The sequence below is a fragment of the Patiria miniata genome, unplaced genomic scaffold (assembly GCF_015706575.1).
Source record: "Patiria miniata isolate m_02_andy unplaced genomic scaffold, ASM1570657v1 HiC_scaffold_20, whole genome shotgun sequence".
Taxonomy (NCBI): Eukaryota; Metazoa; Echinodermata; class Asteroidea; order Valvatida; family Asterinidae; genus Patiria; species Patiria miniata.
In genome coordinates, this window is record NW_024037059.1 from 31,560,363 (window position 1) to 31,581,036 (window position 20,674).

The window sequence follows — 20,674 nt, forward strand, 5'->3', positions numbered from 1 at the left end:
TAGTGCTTTTCCAATGTTACATTTCGTCTTTTGTCAGACAATTTCAAATTTAGTCCAAATGAATTCAAACAATGAGCACACATTTTCGACCCGGAGTATTCGATTTCGCTTCGTCTACACCGAATCGTGTAATTCGTGTTATTCAGAAATCAAATTCGTATAATGCCACACACTTTAAACATAATTTTGTTCGATTTCGTCATACTTGATATAGCGATATCTTCAAAGGCATAAAGGCCTCTAATAAGTACGTCTTATTTTTTTTCTTTCCTTATTTCTTCAAAATGGGTCATTCCTTTTGATTCTATCTTATTCTTAAAATATGTTAGACTCAATATTTTCGGCATATTACACGGGGATTTATGGGTTATCGATACGTGTTTTTTAGCATTTCCTTTTTTCATTGTAAGACTTCTTCTTTCATTTTGTTTATTTTAAATAACGTTGTATTAATAATCTTAGTAATCGTTATTTTTTTGGTATCTCTTCTTTGAGTTCAATACTCTGCTTTGGTCCGAAAAGTCATGCGAGCGAATGTGCCGAAATGTGGCTTGGGGCATAAAGAAAATGATTGAGACTAATTTACCTCATGCACGTTTAAATTGATTGATAAAATACGACTTTGATCTCTTAATGCTTCCATATACAGCAACACCTTAGACGAATTTGATCTGCTTTATAAATATTCTACATGTATATAAGAATGTGAAATTTGGTCTCGGACGAAATTAAATGTTGGAGTTGTTAATTTGAGTGAAAAAATGTTTTAAAATAGCCGGGAAAACCTATATTTAAATTAGCATAACAACCGATTACTATATCCTTTTCCCTGTGAATATGAGTTGTGAGTGGCAATTACTCAAAAATAATCTCGTCTATCCGGCGAAGATAAAGTCCCACAAACTCTAGAAATGCTGGAATCTGTTCATTTTAGGCCTTTATATAGCCTATACCGGGTATCACAATGGTTCGTTGTGTATCCACAGAGCTAGGAACACTATTTCATGCAACAGGAACAGGATCCGCTACACTGTCAATTATCATAACGTGCCTTGTTGCACGCAATAGGCGTACCCGGGTTCACAATGGTCTGCGCACGCATGCGCAATGGTTTCCACCGCGTGGTCGGCTTGCAAACAGCGGTAGCAGACGACGCACTGAACGACTGTCTGGTTTTCATGTCTTAAAATGTATCCTTCTCAAACGTGCCTAAAAGATGATTCAAACCAAAAATTATCAGTAGACCAAGTGAACAAAGATATAAATTGTCTCTACAGTGTGGTAACGGCGCTAAAAACCTTTTCAAATATATTTAAAAAAAAAAACAATAATTATGGACAAAAAACGTACAAAATGAAAAGGAAAAACATCGTTCGCTTTTGAGTTTGGTTTACACATTTGGACAATTTGCCGGGTTTACCTTAGATCAGCCGTAGTACCATCGGAAAGGATGATAGATTATTTTCATTTTACAGGTGATTTGATGTAAGAAGGAAACCTGTAGCTTATAAAAATCGTCATTTTTCGAGTAAACCCATTTTGAAAGCGTCGTGCACAAATACACTGGTCCCAGTGCCCTCTATGATCGTACTTACCTGCATTTCAGGGCTGGGAACCAGTCAGTTGTAAATCGTTTCAGTTAAATGTATACATTTCCAACGCGTCGAAAGATTACAAATAGGCCGTCAGCTGGACTGGAAAATTCGTTCGTTTCGCTCCAGCAATCGCGGGTCTAAAAAATTTTAACAGTTGTACCGAAATACACATCCAAAGAATGATACTACAAAAGTTCTCCACATTTCGTCCAGCAGTTTTCTGATAATTTGACTCGAAAAAGCGAACTATTTGTCCATTGTGGACGTTCAAAAACGTACCGCGCCTACGTTAAAAAAATCCGCTGCGTATGACGCATCGTACCACGTGACGTGAACTGTCCAATTAGACACCAGATATGAGGTCGCAGGTCATGACATTTAACAAACATGGCGGCGTCCATTGGCAAAAGTGCGTCAACGTAAACATCGACCTGTGCAAAAAAGAAGTGTTTGCACTCATAATCTGTCACGTTTGAGGGGGGAAATGCGAAGGATCTGATGTCCGGTGATAGTAAGTTCATTTCCTGTGCCAAAGAGTGGCTGAATTTCACAATGGCATCGCCGAATAAACCCACGATGTGTGGGCAGTGGATCTGCTATGTCTGTATCGTACTGTACAGTACTACATCATGCACTACCATGACTACCGGCGCATGTAAACAAGGCAGTCCGGCCGGCCGATCTCACCCGTGGCGGCTTTTATAGATAGTAAACGTCTCGGTGCTGCAAGAAAACGCAAACCAGACACTTCAGCTGAGACCCAGATTTCTTCACCGAAAAAGCTCCGGGCAAAGTTCAAGTTTCTTTGAATTGCCTATCTACATAACTGTGTCATGCTGCACACAAACTCAACCAGGATTTTGATTTCGATGAAAACCTCAATTCAAGGACAGTACAACAAGCAGAACTTCCGTTGGAGGTAGGCCTACATGTCATTATAATAAAGGCGATTGTGTATTTATGTGCCCCAACAAAGAACCAACAAATCCATGTTTGGGTTTAATTGTCTTGAATTAAGGGTAAGGTTAGGTTTTAATTTCTTTGAGGGAAACTGGGGTGACACAACGATAAAAACGCAATGCGAAAACAAAGCTGGTGGTCACCACGATGCACCGTGAATGCACAGAACCGCATCGATTTGGATGGCATCAACTGAAAATGCATAGGAAAATTTTATTTTCTTGCAAAAGATACCATTCAAAATGATAACAGATTCCTGGTTATAAAAAAAACACCTTTTCTTTCTCTACGGCATTGGACTGTACGTCACTTGTTTACCGAATGGTTTTTGGACTTTACTTTCCTTTTAGAAAAATTCTCTAAAGTCAATGAAGAAAAATGTCTTCAATGAAAAATATATCTTATTTGAAAAACCCAGTAAAAAGGTTTTTTTTTTTTTAGTTCCATCATCTATGATTCAACCGAGTACCTCTGGCTCTGAAAATAAATGTCTTACGTTAAGATGCCAAAGTACAACGGGTACTGCACAAATTCCCATAATAAAATGTTGCGCAGTCTCTTTCTCCATTGTTGAAGGATACTTTTATGGAGGTGTGAGGGTAGTCTTTCCCTTTGTGTAAAATAGCGAAATAGCTTTTTATAGAATTTAGTAGTAGGGGAGGTGGGGGAACCGGAGCAAAATGGAAAAAATCTGCGGCAAGCCTGAGCACGCCGCTCTCGATTCTAAAAATAGTTGGGGAAAAATATAGGGGAATCCCCCGATCTCAAAAAAAAAATCTGACGCCGGGTGTGGGGGAGAAAAAAAAAAAAAAAAAAAAAAAAAAAAAAAATCTGACGCCGAGAGAGAGAGAGAGAGAGAGAGAAAAATATATCTCTGACGTCGGGAGAAAAAAAAAAAAAAAAAAAAAAAAAAAAATCCTGACGCCGGGAGAGAGAAAAAAAAAAAAAAAAAAAAAAAAAATCTGACGCCGGGAGAGAGAAAAAAAAAAAAAAAAAAAAAAAAATCCTGACGCAGGGTTTGGGAGAGAGAGAGAAAAAAAAAAAAAAATCTGACTCCGGGAGAGAGAAAAAAAAAAAAAAAAAAAAAATCTGACGTCGCTAAAATGAGATGATGTCACCACCACGCGACCTTGAAAAATGTGTGAGTCACCACCACGTGACCTTGGGAATTTTTACTACAGTCAAGCTCTCATGGTTTATGAAATAATTGATCGCCCTCCAAAAAAAAATGAGAAAAAAAATATTATATTTCTTATAATAAAATGGAGAGTAATATGTTCAGACCGACCGTCAAAGGATATTCTAAATGGAACAAAGCTACGCTGCGTGATTACGTGCAGCGGTATAATATACCGCACAATGAAAATGTTTCTCTTACTCGTAAAGTCTACATCGAGGGGATAAAAAATTATGAAAGTCAATTTAAAAACTTGAGGAAAAAGAAACTTTATGAGCTCAAACAGATTGTAGACGAACAAAATCTAGAATACGTACCGACGGGTTATAAAGGACGAGTTTTGAAAAAAGATTTACTCTCGGCGATTAAAACATACAGACAACCCGAATACTTTACAGAGTCAGCTTTTAGAGAAACGAGAAGGTTTAGAAATTACTACAGAAACTGGGAATTAAATCCCAGACTTTATAACCACGATTTAATCAAGTTTTTTGATTCGCACAAGGAACAAATAGTCAATAAAATCAAGTCTGAATTGAGAGAGCTCAGAGGTTTAAAAGTAGAGCTTGTATTAAAAATAAGGTATCGAAAAATCAAACCGGATGGTACAATCGAAACGATCGAAGCTATTCATTATAGCAAACCGAAAGCCGTTTTAAATCAAAGTCAAATAAAACAGGTTTTAAAAGAGGAGATCGAAGAGCTATTCAAAAAGGATGAAAGGTATACGAATCAAGGATCGGGTTGGGCAGTCGATACAATACTCGCGTTATACATCAACATCAACAGATATAATCCAGCGAGAGGTAGTTCTTACATAAACCTACCCGAACATCTTAAAATTAAACAGGCGATGATCAACGTACAAAACAAAGACGACGAGTGTTTGAGATGGTGTTTGAGAGCTGCTCTTGGGTTGTACACGGATAAAGTAAAAAATCAAATAAGAAATAATCCTAAATATAAAATCAACGAAAGCAGACCGTCGATTTACACCAAAGACGACGGACTCAGTTTTAAAGGCGTTGACTTTCCGACACCGGTCGATCAGATACCCAAGATAGAAAGACAAAATAATTTATCGATAAACGTATACGGTTATGAGGGTGAGATATATCCATTATACGTGTCTAAAAACTATGGGTCACGAGAGATTGATCTGCTTTTGATTTCTAAAGGTGACAAGCATCACTATTGTTGGATAAAATATTTTACGAGGTTGATGTACGACGTTACAAAACATAAATGTAAGAAATATTTTTGTAGAAGATGTCTATGCCATTTTACCAATCAAAACAAATTGGACAGACATATCGCCGATTGTAAGGGTATAGATGCGCATCCATCAAAGATTGTATTTCCTATGGGTAAACCAAAATACATAGACGGACAACCGGGCGAAAGAGACGTACCGATATTAGAATTTAAAAACTATAGACACAAACAAAAAGCACCATTTGTCATTTATGCTGACTTTGAATCCATATTACAAACAACAACAACACCCACACAGACACTAACATCTAAACCTACTCACTCAGACAAAGAGACAAACACAAAAAAGATTAACGTTCACAAAGCTAGCGGTTATTCGCTAGTTGTCGTCCGATGCGACGGTAAAAATGTGTATCAAGAGACTTATAGAGGCAAAGACGCTTCAACTAGATTTATAACGACGTTGTTACAATTACAAAGCGATATTAATTGCATATTTGAAAAACCCCAAACCATGAAATTTAACGAGCGAGCTAAAGACCATCATGATAAAACAAACGCGTGTTGGATTTGTGAAAAACCAATTTATCCCAATTACTCGAGCAACTGTCAGTGCCAGAAACCCAGAGAACCCAAGACGATAAAACAAAAGAAAGAATATCAGTACAAAAATAGTAAGGGATTTATCGAGTCTAAATGTCTCGACTGCCAAAAGAGCATTAATAAATTTAGAAAGGTGAGAGATCACTGCCACGTCACTGGTAAATATAGAGGTGCCGCACACGCCTATTGTAACCTCAAACTACAAATTAAACCCGGTTGTACACCGATACCAGTCTTTTTTCACAATTTACAAAATTACGACGCGCATTTAATCATGCAGGGAATGACAGAATACGATAGTCAAACAGAAATACAAGTGATCGCTAAAAATTCAGAAAAGTATATTTCGTTCTCGATAGGAAATCTACGATTTTTAGACTCGTTTAGTTTTATGGCATCGTCGTTGGATAAATTAGTGAAAGCTTGCCCAAAAGAGTCGTTTCAGCTACTCAAAAAGCATTTTAAACATCCTGACTTGCTATTACAAAAAGGAATTTATCCCTACGAATATATGAACTCGTTTGATAAGTTTCAAGAGACCAGCCTACCACCCATCGGCAAGTTTTACAGCAGACTAAAAGACGAACATATATCGCAACAAGACTACGACAGAGCTCAACGCGTGTGGAACGAGTTTAATATACAAAATCTAGGAGAATATCACGACTTGTACGTGACCACCGATACGTTATTACTTGCAGGCGTATTTGAAAACTTTAGAAGAACGTGCATTACAAACTACGGGTTAGATCCAGCCAATTATTTTACCGCACCCGGATTGTCGTGGGATGCTCTATTAAAACACTCGGAAGTTAAACTCGAACTATTGCAAGACGTAGACAAACATTTATTTTTTGAAAAAGCAAAACGAGGAGGCATATCGAGCGTGGGTGCAATGAGACATCACAAAGCCAATAATCAATATCTCGATGACTACGATTCAAACAAACCCTCGAGTTATATCGCTTATCTGGATGCCAACAATCTGTACGGTTGGGCTATGAGTCAATATCTACCGTACAGCGATTTTAAATGGACACCCTCGAAACCGTTTACCGAAGAAAGAATATTAACGCTGAAGAAAACGTCCAACACCGGTTACTTTTTTGAAGTAGACCTCGATTACCCGTACGATCTACACGCCAAGCACAACGATTATCCCCTAGCACCAGAAAACATCGTCATACCCCAATCTTGGATGTCTGATTATCAAAATGACTTATTGGATACCGAACCTAGTAGCGACGTACAAAAATTAACGTGTACGCTTAATCCAAAAGAAAAATACGTGTTGCACTACGTTACGTTGCAGTCATACCTCAATCTAGGTTTGAAACTAAAAAAGGTACATCGCGTGTTAAAATTTAAACAAGCGCCTTGGATGAAATCTTACATCGATAAAAACACGCAACTCCGAACCAAAGCGTCCTCTGATTTTGAGAAAGACTTTTTTAAACTTATGAATAACAGCGTGTTTGGTAAGACGATGGAAAACGTTAGAAATCGAATAGACGGTTACCTACTGAGAGACAATAACGAGAGCGATCAAGCAAAATACAAAAAAATAATTCAAAAACCGAGCTATAAAACAACAACGCCGTTTCCAGAATGTGACCTGTCATTTGTCGAAACATATAAAACGACAACCGTGTTAAACAAACCCATTTACTGCGGTGTGAGTATCTTAGATCTCTCAAAGACGCTTATGTACGATTTTTATTACAACCGATTGAAAGACAAGTACGGAGATCAAATCAGGTTGATGTATACGGATACGGACAGTCTGTTGATTGTCGTTTACACGGATGACATATACAAAGACATGCGATCTCACGGGCGACACTACGACTTTTCGAATTACAATCTGGATCACGAGTTATACGATCCAACCAATAAGAAAGTGATTGGTAAATTTAAAGACGAGTTTGGAGGTAAGGTCATTCAAGAAGCCGTTTGCATAAGACCTAAGATGTACTCGATTTTAGCGGATGACAACAACATCACTCTTAAAAAAGCCAAGGGGGTCACAAAATCGGTCACTGACAAAAAATTAAAACACCGGCACTACTACGACTGCATCTTTAAAAATAAATCTAAAACAGAAACGATGACTCACATTCGGTCGGAAAATCACATCCTTTACACCATATCTCAAAATAAACTATCGTTGAGTCCGTTGGATACCAAGAGGTACATTTTATCGGATGGAATACACACGCTCGCTTATGGTCACCGTAATCTAGATATTAATTAGGCGGTAATTGCGTGTCCTCGGGTACGACTTGAAGCTCTTGTCTCACAAAACTCCTTTTTGGACCGTTTTGAAGGTAATAAAGAGTAGGACCCGTCGTGACTTTTTTACCGTTAATCATTTTAAATTGACTCGTTCTTTTTTCCACGTTATAAATGTCTACGCTCCAAATGGGGTCCGTGGCTCTTCTCGAGGTTCCACCCTCTTGCTCGCCCGGGTAATATAAATATCTAACCATGGCGTCTTGCGGTAATTGTTGCTCTTTTGTTTTAACGGGGTTAGCCGGCGATTGCCGGACCTGTTCTAGTTTAACCGCCTCTGACGGTGCTTTAGCTATTAATCTCGTCGTTTCATCGTTTATAGCTTTGATCACGCTGGGTAATCGCTCGACCCATTGCGTGTTTCTACTCTCGGGATTTAACATTTCTTGAGCGTACTGATGACCAAACAGTCTCTCGGCTAGCGTTCGATTAAATCTTTCTACGATACCCTGCGATCGGTGGTTTCCGGGTTCACCTACGATAATCTCGACGTTTTTTGAGGTCATCCATTTTTTAAATGCACCTTTAAATTCGGTACCGGCATCTACTCTCAACGTTTTAGGGTAACTCAAAGGCGATCTCGCGTAAATCTTGACGATAGCATCCTGGGTAGAATCCGCCGTTTTAGAAACCAAAGGTTCTGCTTCGTGGTATCGACTCGCAACGTCGACAACCGTCAAAGCGTATTTATAAGTCTTGCGTTTTACTTTATCCCAGGGTAGGTATAGCACATCCATTTGGTGAAAGTCGTTTGGTGTTTCAAACTCTCGCGAAGTACTCGTAGGCCTGGGTACATACGCGGGACCCGGTAGATAAATTTGCCAGATCGCTTGTTTTTTAAGCCAATCTCTGATTACCTTTTTATCGAATTTGGTTTTATCGTGTAAATGGTCGACGGCGCTTTCACCTCTCCAATAACCGCTCGGGCTATAATACAGTTTTTGAAGTTTATCCATCATTTACTATAATAATAATTTTAAAAGGCTTTATACATTAAATAGATGGCGTCAGCTGTTGCTATGATGGTTGGAGGTGCGATCATAAACGCCTTAGCTTTTACGGGTTCAAACTTTTTATTTTCAAGTCTAAGGGATGATGGCAGCAAAGAGCGTAAGAGACACGATTTAGCGACAGAACAACTCTCGGCCGCCAAATATCAGTGGCAACGAGAACGAACAAAACGACTCGATTTTCTCAACGAACGTATCAGAAAACAAAATGCCTCTAAAGAAACATTTTCCAACGTAGACCAAGCGTTGCGTTACTACAACGAAATGACCGGAGAAAACGTCGAGTTACCCCGCGAACCCAAACTCGAAGATTTTTACGAGCCTAGCGACCAACAAATAGAAAAAGAACTGGTGTTTATCGCGGGGGGAACGCTATTGGTGGGCTTCTTGGCTTACAGATATCTTTAAATTTAAAACTCGTATAAATAAAATGAATGCGTATGGAAAAAAGCTCAATCCCAGCAGGCTATTAAAAATACCCAGATCTATCAAGGGTGAGAGAAAAGAGGTGGTCATTACCCACAATCCCAGTAGTATATCGGCGGGGCAAACGCTGAGAGTTAAGTTTCCTCAATTGGGCGTAGACGACGTGATCGTACCCGGCACTTGTAAACTAGCTTTTAGTTTAGAACTCGACGGTGGAAGCGACGACAATAGAACCATTTTTAGCAATTTGGCCAGAAATTTAGTCAGTGAAATCAGCGTCAGGCTTCAAGGTCACGAAATTATAAGTTATCGTAACGCCGACGTGTATCACAACTTTAAAGACAATTGGATCAACAGCTCGGCAACTCGAAACATGGCGTACTCGGGCATAGAAAAAGAAAACGTGTCTAAACTAAGAATTGGGGCTGGAGATGCTAACGCGGGCGCCAACAGCGGTAAAGATCAGGCTATCGCGGATGCCTATGGTAACAGATATTGTATTCCCCTAGACATTGACATACTGACTTCGCATCACCCTTTTTACCCCAGCGGTTTAAAACAACCTCTGACGTACGAGATAAAGTTTAACGATCACGAAAAAGTAGTCAACAGTTCAGATACGGCGGCGATGTATTCTATCTCAGACTTGTCTCTCGAATACGAAGTGGTGACCAACAGAGACCTAGCTATCACCATCAGGAATAAACACAAGGGGTTAATGCAATATCTGTTTGATAAAATCCACTCGCTAGAAGTTAGATCCGTCAACAAATCGGACACGCTTTGGAACGTCAGCGTCAATCAACCCATCAGGAGTCTCAAGGGTATTTTGTTTTTGTTTAAAGATCCCGCGGTCAAAAATCCGCAGCGATTTTACAATCCAAAAATAACCAAAACATCAGTGACCGTAGAAGGTAAACCCAATCAACTCTACAGTCAAGGCATGTTTCAGTATCAACACTGGAATGAAATCAGCAAGTTCTTTGGAGACAGCGATACCGAAAGCGGGCGCGGAGTAGCTAAAGACTTAAATTTGACGGGTTTTGACCTCGGAGACTACCTAAAAGACAAGTACGGTCTGTGGCTCGATTTTAGAAGTAACGACGACAATTCCGCTCACGGATCCGGTAGGAAACTCGGAGACGGAGGAGGCATCAACATTCAATTTAACAGAGAAGCCGAAAGTCAAGGTGACCTCACGATGTACGTATTTTTGGTTATGGATGCTCAATTGAACTTGGAAGACGGAAATTTTAAATCTCTGTTAAGTTAAAATGACACAACCGCATTGCGCTTTAATCGTCGGCAAAACAAATTCGGGTAAAACCAAATGGATTTTGGATCTGTTAGAGTCAGACTATAAAAATACATTTGAAGCGATAGTCATCATTTGCCCTACCATATTTAAAAACAAAACGTACATCGAAAGAAAGTGGATTCAAGCAGATCTCGAGGTATACCTCTGCGATCCGGAATTGTACAAGATGACGCTCAACGAAGCGATCGATTTTTACAGTAAAATATTCGAAGGTGTTGCCACGCTGTTTATCGTGGACGATTGCTCTTCGGATCAAGAGATTAAATATCGTAAAAAGACGTGCGCTTTAAGCAAGATGGCGTTTAGCGGAAGACACGTAAATCACAGCTGTTGGTTACTGACCCAAAAGTACAACAGCGTTTTAAAAGATTATAGAGAAAACACGGCCTGGTTGGCTTTATTTTACTGCAAAGATAAAACATCATTTGATCAAGCGTTAGACGAAAATGACGTCGTACCCATTGAAGAACGAGATTATATAAAACGACGTTTAAGAGATGTGAAATATAGTAAATTGGTCGTATACACCGAACCTCCAGTTAGTTACGAGCTACTTGAGTAGGTCAATAACATAGCTCATCAACAAATAGGACCTAGCTCATCAACAAATATGACCTAGCTGCTTAACTAAAATAACCTAGCTGCTTAACTAAAATAACCTAGCTGAGTAATAACCTATTCAACAAGCTACACAGGTATTACAATTTGTTAATCAACAAACGTCAACAAAATACATTTTGCTGTTAGTAAATGATAGCAATATTCGAGTATTTGCAGTTTTTGGCTATTATCGTCATATCGATTAATTTATCGTTTTACACCTACGAGTACCTTCGCTTGTGTAACAAAGTTGCAACAGCTACAACAAAATTAAATTCCTTTCTAATTAAATGGAGGACCTAAAACTGACTTTAACGAACGAACAAGATCACAACGCAGAACATAAAGATCGTTTGTGCGGTGTCGTAGCAGCCGGAAACTCTAGAAAGTACTTGGGAAAGGAATACACCGTTAAATATATCGAAGCTCTTGACAGCAAAGAACTCGACAAATTATATCATCTGTACGAAACTAAATTTGGAAATGAAATTGTTAAAACCGTTGGTAAATACACTTTGAGTTTATTTTCGAGAGTGTTAGCCGTTGTTACACCCGTACAAGTTTTAGGCTATAACGTCACTATAGATTCTGAAGAAGAACTCACCAACGACTTGAGTTCCGATCCTATTATAAGCGCGAGTATGGCTGGTATGTTGAGCGACGTTTGTTACAAGTACGGAACTTTAATATCACCCCTAGTTGCTACGATTATCACAACAAAACATTTGAAATTTAATAAACCTAATATAATAAATGGAAGATCAACAAGCAGCGACAGCACCGATCACAGCTCAACCAGCAGAGACAGAGACGCCCCAACCGATAAAAACAACGTCGTCACCGACGGTAACGAGAGTGACCAAGACTAAAAATCCTAAACGAATACAGCAGGGTAAAGCTTTAGCCGAGCACAATAGACAGATGAAATTAAAATTAGCAAAAATGAACGTAACATCGGACGAAGCTACGAGCTCACCAGACTACAACTCTTGGGTGATGTGGGGGGCTATAGCGTCTATAATAGGAGTGGGGTTGCTGTTACTAAAAAGTAAGGCAACTGCGCCGGCCGTACAGCCAGTGCCGGCAGTCACGCAACCCACTACACCCAGCGCCCCCAAAACGCTAGACATGGAATAGATCAGACCTTTTAGGTCTGTAGCTAAACCAGCAATTTAAAAACTGTTATATTAAAAACGATGAGTAACTTTGACACCAACGGAATAGCTAATACGATTTATCACGGAGCCGTCATATCGGGTCTTTCGATGGGATACGCCATGGTAGGAAATAAACTACTCAAAATGAAAGCGCCGGATTTAAGCAAACTAAGCGTAGAAGATGCGGGTAAATTGACGGGTATTATAAGTGGAGCTCTGGCCACGCAAAATTGGTTGGTGGCCCAGGGTATACTACCGGGCAGTATAATGAAAACGGCATAATTTAAATAGGTTTATTAAATAAATGGATGAGGGAGGATTTGACTTTGACCCTGTTGATGATTACGATTACGATGACGATGATGATGTAGCAGAGACCAATGTAGATGACGACTTTGATACTACTACACCACCGCTAGACACAGAAAGCGTCCTCGGCACGGGAACAATAAGCAGATTATCTATAAAAGTAATAAAAGAAGATGTTGATTCATTTTACAAACAAAATAATATAGACCCCGCGTTTATCGACCCCAACGATTTTGAAATTGGTAAAGACAGAAATCTATACGTTAAAACATATAAAGGTCGAGAACCATTATCTTATAGACGAGGTGGTCAAAGAATATATTACAAATTAAGTACCTTACAAAATAAATATGGTACCGCATTTATTCGCGACACCCTCAAAATCGCTGACTATAAACCAACACTACTTGTCAAACTAAAAGATAAACTCGAAAAGGTACAACCCGAGAGTATCCCCATGACAGAACTACCCAGAGCCACCGATGAGGTAACCGAGATTATAGACGATTTACAACGCGACACCGGCGCTCAAACAGAAGGATTAAATTACAGAGAACTCCAGGGTTTAGACAAAAGTCTTCAGACGTTGAGAGGTAACCTAGAACTTAATTTAGCGCGTCTCACAGAACTAGACCAAGAGATATTTGATGCCGAACATGAATTAGGTGATCATAGGATCAGCGAAGAAGAACGACGAGAGTTAAACGATAAATTGAGCGACTTAGACGTCGAAAGATCCGCCAGATTAGAAACCGCAAAAACCAACGAACGAGGGCTCAAAAGTCAGATCGCTAGAATCAAAGAAACGATTAATAAAATTTTAGGCGACGACACGACTCTGGCAGAAAAGATTAGAACTCTGTTTAGAGAACAAGGTGTGACCGTAGTGAGCATTTTAGCCGCTTTGAGTTTAGCCATCAGCACGATAGTGAGTAGCATCGTCGCTAGCGTGAGAGGTGCTGGTGCCCCACCCGCACCATCGCCAACGCCAACACCAACACCAACACCACCAAAAGGCGGTATCAAAGAGTGGATTTCAAAACAACTCGCTAATTTTGCATCTGCTCTTCAAAAACTCGGAGTGAGCGCGTTGGGTGCTCTGCCGGGTATCATAGGCAGCGTACTGAGTTGGATATTTAACGCGCTGAGTAAGTCCGTATCGTGGTTGGCCGAACACGTGTGGGCTTTGTTTTTGGGTGTGGGGGCCTTGGTGTTTGCGTACCTGCAAAAACGATGGTAGTTGTAATCAAGTTTAAACAAAAAAATAAGCCTTACCAACTTTGTGCTGGTAAGGCTTTTTTTTTGTGTTGTGAGATTAGAGTGTGACTTATCGCGTTGCCTCGTAAGCTAAAATACCCATGCCAACGATAGCTAATATTCCTACCGTCAACGATAATTTTTCGTCTTGGTGAGTTTGTAGTTTCGTGGGTTGGGTTAAAACTGTTGGTGTTGGTGTTAGTGTTGGTGCAGGTGTTGGTGCTGGTGTGAGTGTTGGTGTTGGTGTTGGTGTTAGTGTTGGTGTTGGTGCTGGTGTTAGTGTTGGTGATACAACATCGGTCATAGGCTCTAGGGGTGTTGGTGGCGCGACGTCATCGGTGTCATCAAAAGAGTCGTCCGGTTGAGGTTGTGAGTTTAAATCTGGTACCAAACCAGTGTTCATACTCTGGGTAGCGATTTGAAGATTGTTGTTATAGCCGTCGTGCGTTCCAACCCTCAAGTTCATATCCGATGGAATTAAATATAACCCCGGTTTCACGACAAAATTTAAAGGCGTTCTGGCATACTGCAAAGAGTCTTGAAATTGATCGATACTCGTTTCCATGTCGTCTACTGCATTGATGATATCTTCAACGATGACGTTAAATTGTCTCTGAGCGTCTAATCCGGTGCCCGGTGATAATACGCTCGTTTTTGTTTGAGCCTGCGCACCGAGTAAAGCATATACATAAGATCTGATCGATTCGTTGATCTTTATGATTCCCGCGGGGGTAAACGAACTCTTGGTGGGTATAAAATCTAACCAAGCCATTTTGACGATGTCGTCTTGTTCGAGATAACCCTTCCAATGCTTAAAAAAAGCATCGTGTTTTTTTGGATCGTCTAAACCCCAATTTTTATCACCCGTGGGGTTGATAAAATCGTCGAGTGTGGTCGTGTTTTTATCATAGTCTAACGGCAAGAGTAAAAACGATTTTGTTTTTTCGTTCCAAAGAAAAAGCCGACCTAAGCCATAAGTCTTTTGATCTCTCGTCTGTTTAAAAGACTTATTTTGATCGATGGCAAACGTCCGACAGATGTTGGTAAATGCTCCACGATCATAGGTGTTGCTGAGAGCGTCAAACGAGTCTTCTCCCGGTATTGCTACGGCCATGTCGTTTAAAAAGGGTTTTGTTTAACGCCGGATATTTTAATATTTCCAGCGCCACGGAGATTGATTGGTTTACGCAAATAGATGGGAGACCCGCGTTTACCACGGATAAACCTCCCCTCATACCCGCGGAGTTTCTTTCAGATGTACACATAAGAACGCCGGATAGAGATTTTATAGAGCGATTGTTACCCGATATACCATACCACTTTTTAATTAACGATGAAAATGTTTTACAAAAAACTATAAACGATCTTATAAAAGCGTACGAAGACGATAGACTAGAATCCGTTTTAGAATCAAACAAAAGAAAAAGAGCTATTATAGCTGAACGGCGAGGGTTGATTTTAGCCGCCATGAATTCAGAAATACCAAAAACTGAATTAGAACTTAATACGCTTCAATCTTTAGTAAGAATATTATTTGTTAGAGAAAGAAAAATCTTTGAAGGTGAGGAATTGGCTTTAAAGTTTATTGAAGGAGAAATGGGTGCGAGCGAATTGAGCGAGTTGAGAGATAGTAGGGAAGCAGGGGTAATTATCAGGGGAAGTCTTATCGTGACGGGTGAGGATTTAGATTTTATTCCTCCGAGTCATTTAGAGCCGTTGCCACTCGGAGTCACCGGTTCGGTCATCATAGCACCGGGGTGGTACGACGTCGATTGGTTCGATTTCATTTTAAATTCTATACCCGGGGTAAGTTTTCGAATATTTAGAGAATCTAAAAAGGTGACATTGGTGATAACCGACGTAAATCTCAAATTGCGCTTGAACAGAGAAGTATCTCGATTACTCAATTTACCCAAAGGAAGACTGGTACCCAAAGTGGTGTATACGGGGTCTTACGACGTTAATCCGTTTAAATTTTTGTTTATTCACTGCCCGCAATTAAGTACGAGTGAAAACTTTTTTAATGGTCGTCCTTCTGACATCTTAAAAATCGTACCCGTGGCTACGCGCAAACCCGATATTGATAGAGCCGAGGGATTCAAAAATCTTAAAAACGGTATAATCGACAAACTGACATTTTCTATCAGCGGTGAAAAAGGACAGGTATTCAACAATAAGGGTGAGGGTATCATTATCGAGTTGGAGATCTTTTAATTTTAAAATCTTTTTATATTAAAAACATGAGTGTAGATGGTAAGGCGTTATACCCCGATATTTCTGGAGATGTACTCCGATTAAATAGTAACGAAGAAACAAAAGTGTACAGACTTAAAAAGATTGAAGAGATTCGATCTTTAATCTTGAAAGAGAGAGACCACCGAGAGCGCACTTATAAAAAAATAAAGAGAATGATCGACACTATTAATTACGTAGAGATAGGATTAGAAGGATTGGGGACTGTAGCGGGGGCTGTCAGTATACCCGCTCTCTTGGGTGTTATATCAGCCCCCGTTGGATTGGTGCTAGAAGGAACGTTTATAGGCGCTTTTGGTGTAGATATTCTGCTTAGAATCGCGTCTAGGCGATTATCCGCCAAGCTAAAAAAGCACGACCAGATTAAAATATTAGCAGACTCCAAACTTAACACGATTGAAGAATACGTGTCTCAAGCCATCAACGACGGAGATATATCGCACGAAGAGTTCTTATTGATTACGAGAGAGCTCGCCAAATTTAACGAGCTTAAGCAGAAAATTAGAACAAAAACCAGCACAAAGCTTCAAAAGATTAAAAACGATACAGACTTTGAAAAAGAAGTTAAAAAACGGGTAGACGAACGGCTGGCAAAAGAAAAAAAATCTCTTATCGAAAAACTTACAAGTTCAAATTCTCGGTAAATAAACATTATGAAAGCGAACCACCGAGTTATACCTCTATTTCACCTCTTAGGGCTACGCCCTCGGCCCCGCCTTTATTGTAGTGGTCATCGTATATTTTTAGTGCTTTATTAAATTGATTTTGAGTCACTTTAAATAAATCTCTAACTCGTTCTTTGTCTAATCCAACGACGTGATGATAACACGCCGCTATTAATGACCGTTTGACGCAACCATTTCCCCTCAATGTTTTGTAATTAACGAGCTCGTTATAGTTATTGATTGTTTCTTGAACATCTTCTGAGCCTTGCTCTGGACACACAGACAAAATAAGTTTCTCCACAGTTTTTCTTTTGTTTCTCTTTAAAGTTGACCAATTGATACGATCTTCTTGCGCATTTTCTGCCGAAAAATCAAAGTAACGTGAGACTATTTCACAGCACGTTTCACAAACTAAAAAACCATTCTCGATGATTATATGGTGATCGCACTGATCCCCAAGTTGTGACGTCCCAAAGTATTCCATCTATTTAATAAAAACCGATATTATTTTTTATTCATTTTTCAAATACTCGTCGGTCTAAACATATTACTCTCCATTTTTATATTAAAAAACAGCTCCTCACCTTTTACAGGGTAAGGAGCTAATTTTTTTTGTCTCGAGTTTCAAGGTCACGTTGTGGTGACTCACACACGTTTCAAGGTCACGTTGTTTACGCCAAATTTCTATCGTGCCTCAACACGTTTCAAGGTCACGTTGTGGTGACTCACATATTTTCAAGGTCACGTGGTGGTGACATCACCTCATTTTAGCGACGACAGATTTTTATTTTTTATTTCTCTCTCCCGGCGTCAGGATTTTTTTTTTTTTTTTCTCTCTCTCTCTCCCTGCGTCAGATTTGTTTTTTTTTTTTTTTCTCTCTCTCTCTCGGCGTCAGGATTTTTTTTTTTTTTTTCTCTCTCTCTCTCTCTCCCGGCGTCAGGATTTTTTTTTTTTTTTTTCTCTCTCTCTCTCTCTCTCCCGGCGTCAGGATTTTTTTTTTTTTTTTTCTATCTCTCTCTCCCGGCGTCAGGATTTTTTTTTTTTTTTTTTTTTTTTTTGAGATTGGGGGATTCCCCTATTTTTCCAAAACCGAGAGCGGCGTGCTCAGGCTTGCCGCAGATTTTTTCCATTTTGCTCCGGTTCCCCCACCTCCCCTACTACTAATTTACTATTTGATTCTATATATATAGGCCTAAAGGATGAACGTCAGGAAAAGGGAGATGTTCTGCGACTGATTGTTCAGCCCCGATCAACAAGAATGTCCCAGCTTGCTGAACTGTTGGAATCATGAAATGATTTAGAAGCCGAAGGAACTGGCCGTGGATCTTTATATCGGTAAGATGTTTTGATTTTTATTCAGAGTGCAAACAGAAATAAACTTTAATAGAATATTCAAAATGAAAACTTCTTGATATTGCTTTGGAAGCTGAAAAGGTTGGTTCTCAATAGCTACCAATGTTTACATATTTACAGTGGAAGGCAAAACGATCGGGCACGTGATCTTTCTAGTAATTTAACTCTAGATTGAACAAGTTGTTTTCTTTCTTCTAAAGCACATCCACAGTAATCATTGTTTTTGATCATCAGATACTAAACCTGTCTATATTTTACTATTTTTTTTTTTTTACAGAACTGATAAGTTGACATATTGGCTTAGAAGAGAATATCCACAGATCTCTTATCTTGATATATGCGACATCATCTACACCGCTACTTTATCTGCTGGATGTGTGGTTGTATCTCTGGGGACTTCAGAGGAGGATTCTAAACTGAAACTTTGGCTTAGAAAGCAAGACATACGCTCCATCCTGTTGTTATGCCATTACTGCACAAGATTTGATGAGAACTTTGATGTAGTGATAACATTTACTTGAAGTTGTATCAGCACGACTAGTTAGCATTTGACATTATAATGAAAATAATGAGTAACTCTAGATTTCAAAACTACATAATTGTATCCTTCTGTTCATTAGTGTTGGTTTTATTCATTTCAATTCTTTTCAATTATTAAAAATTAGTTCCAGTAAAAAATGGCAAATTCTGTGAATTTTAACAGTGAGACTAGCCACATATGACAAGCCAAATCACTCTCTTTAATGTGTAAGCATACAAAATAGCATGAGTTATGGTTTTGTTTTCTTTTTATTGATATACATGCAAACATTTATACGTGCTAATCAATGTTTCAATAAATAAAAAGCTGAAATTTTCTTTGACAAAAGACTGATTTTAAGGCTTTTCTCCGAACCAAGATGGCTGTTTTGATTAGATAGCAAATAAATGTACAATGGTTGATTTTGAAATTATTAAACCAGACTCTGACTTCTATCTGATGGTCCTTTGGTTCATAATTGTATTTAAAGCCTGTTTCATTCCAAAAAAGGTGGTCTTTCTTACTAGTAGAAGGTTCTTTAAGTGACGTACCTGGTTCACCACAGCAGATCCAGAGGGTTTGGGGGCATAGCACCCATTATTATTTTTTTTTATATGCGTTAGTTTGCTTTGTTTAAAGGGACATGTCTTGTCTGCTTTCCTGTTTCTTCTGCTGGTTACATGTACAGGTATTTATTTACTCTAAAGACGCCTCCATTTTGGGCACCTCCTCACTTTCATTAATGATGAGCTGGTTCCACCACTGCATTATAAACCTTCAAAATAATTGCATTGTTGTATGCTGCCAAATAAGTTGGATTACAGTGAAATATTTTTTGGAAGAGGGACTGTGGTGGGTCTACCAGATGAGAAAACAAAAGGTCATGTTCTGTGTGACCCAATTGCCAATGTGCATAAAAGATATTTTTTAACTCTAAAATCTCCTGGTTCAGATTGACCCAGAATCTGAATCCAAATTTGCTCAGTCCTTTTCTGGGTAAAAAAAAAATACACATTTCAGTCAAAATATCCAAAAAACATGTCTTTTTTTTACTCCAAAGGGGTCATTTATGACTCCAAAAGGGGTCAATTTTTGACCCGGAAAAGGACTGAGCAACCTGGGTCTGACCCAGGAGTTTCTAGAGTGTAGGATATGACAAGCTATAGTGCTGTACGTGCGTAGTTTTGAAATTGGAAGTGCCAACGCAAGGCCTCAAACCGGAAAATGTGGGTTTTTAACATACATACATGTACATAACATTGGCAAACTTTGATGAAGTGTAAAAAAAAAACTGCAGCATATTTGCTGGAGAACTTTTGACATAGTGTTTGTGATGTACTGAACCACACATATGTGCATTAAAAAAATAGACCCAGTGTTGCTGGAACGAAACTCATTTTACAGCCGGTTTTTGAGTTTCAGCTGATGGCCTAAAACGGAGCGCCGCGACGCGTGGCGCGTGGCTAGCCATGTTTACGGGCCAGATTCCAGGGTCTGTGTACAGGTACGTGCACACTAACGTTACATTCAACGAAAAAAACGTATAACGTGAGACCTTACTTTTCTCATTGAAACGGTTTCCGACTTAAATGTTATTTATACATCGCACTTTCCGTGGCATCCTTTACCATTTTTCAGTGAAGACAAGTTTACAATTACTCGGCAAAACTGAAAAATTATCCCCTAAACTGTCGCCTGTTTTGAATTTGTGACCCAATACTTTCGTACTACACGACACGGAAAAACAAAAAAATGCATCAAATACTCTCTGTTTTTTTGCGCTAAGGTTTGCAAAAGTGACTTTGATTGCCTTAAATTCCTGTCCACGTGGAAAGAAAAATTTATCAAAGTATTTCGAGCGGGATGTTGACCGATACTTCAGTGGGTCAAACTGCGACCGCAGGCATCCATGTTTGCCGATTATCAGTATTTCATATTTTGAGTGCGCATGCGCGCAAACAAA

The 20,674-nt window shown here is 39.2% G+C and overlaps 1 long non-coding RNA gene across 1 annotated transcript; it reads left to right on the forward strand.

Annotated features, from left to right (window-relative positions):
* The first annotated feature begins 1,684 nt into the window (after nucleotides 1-1,684).
* Nucleotides 1,685-19,181, forward strand: LOC119729323. Its single transcript, XR_005271224.1, has 3 exons — nucleotides 1,685-2,514; nucleotides 18,029-18,173; nucleotides 18,469-19,181. It is a non-coding gene; the product is annotated as an uncharacterized LOC119729323 (long non-coding RNA).
* The last annotated feature ends 1,493 nt before the right edge of the window (nucleotides 19,182-20,674 follow it).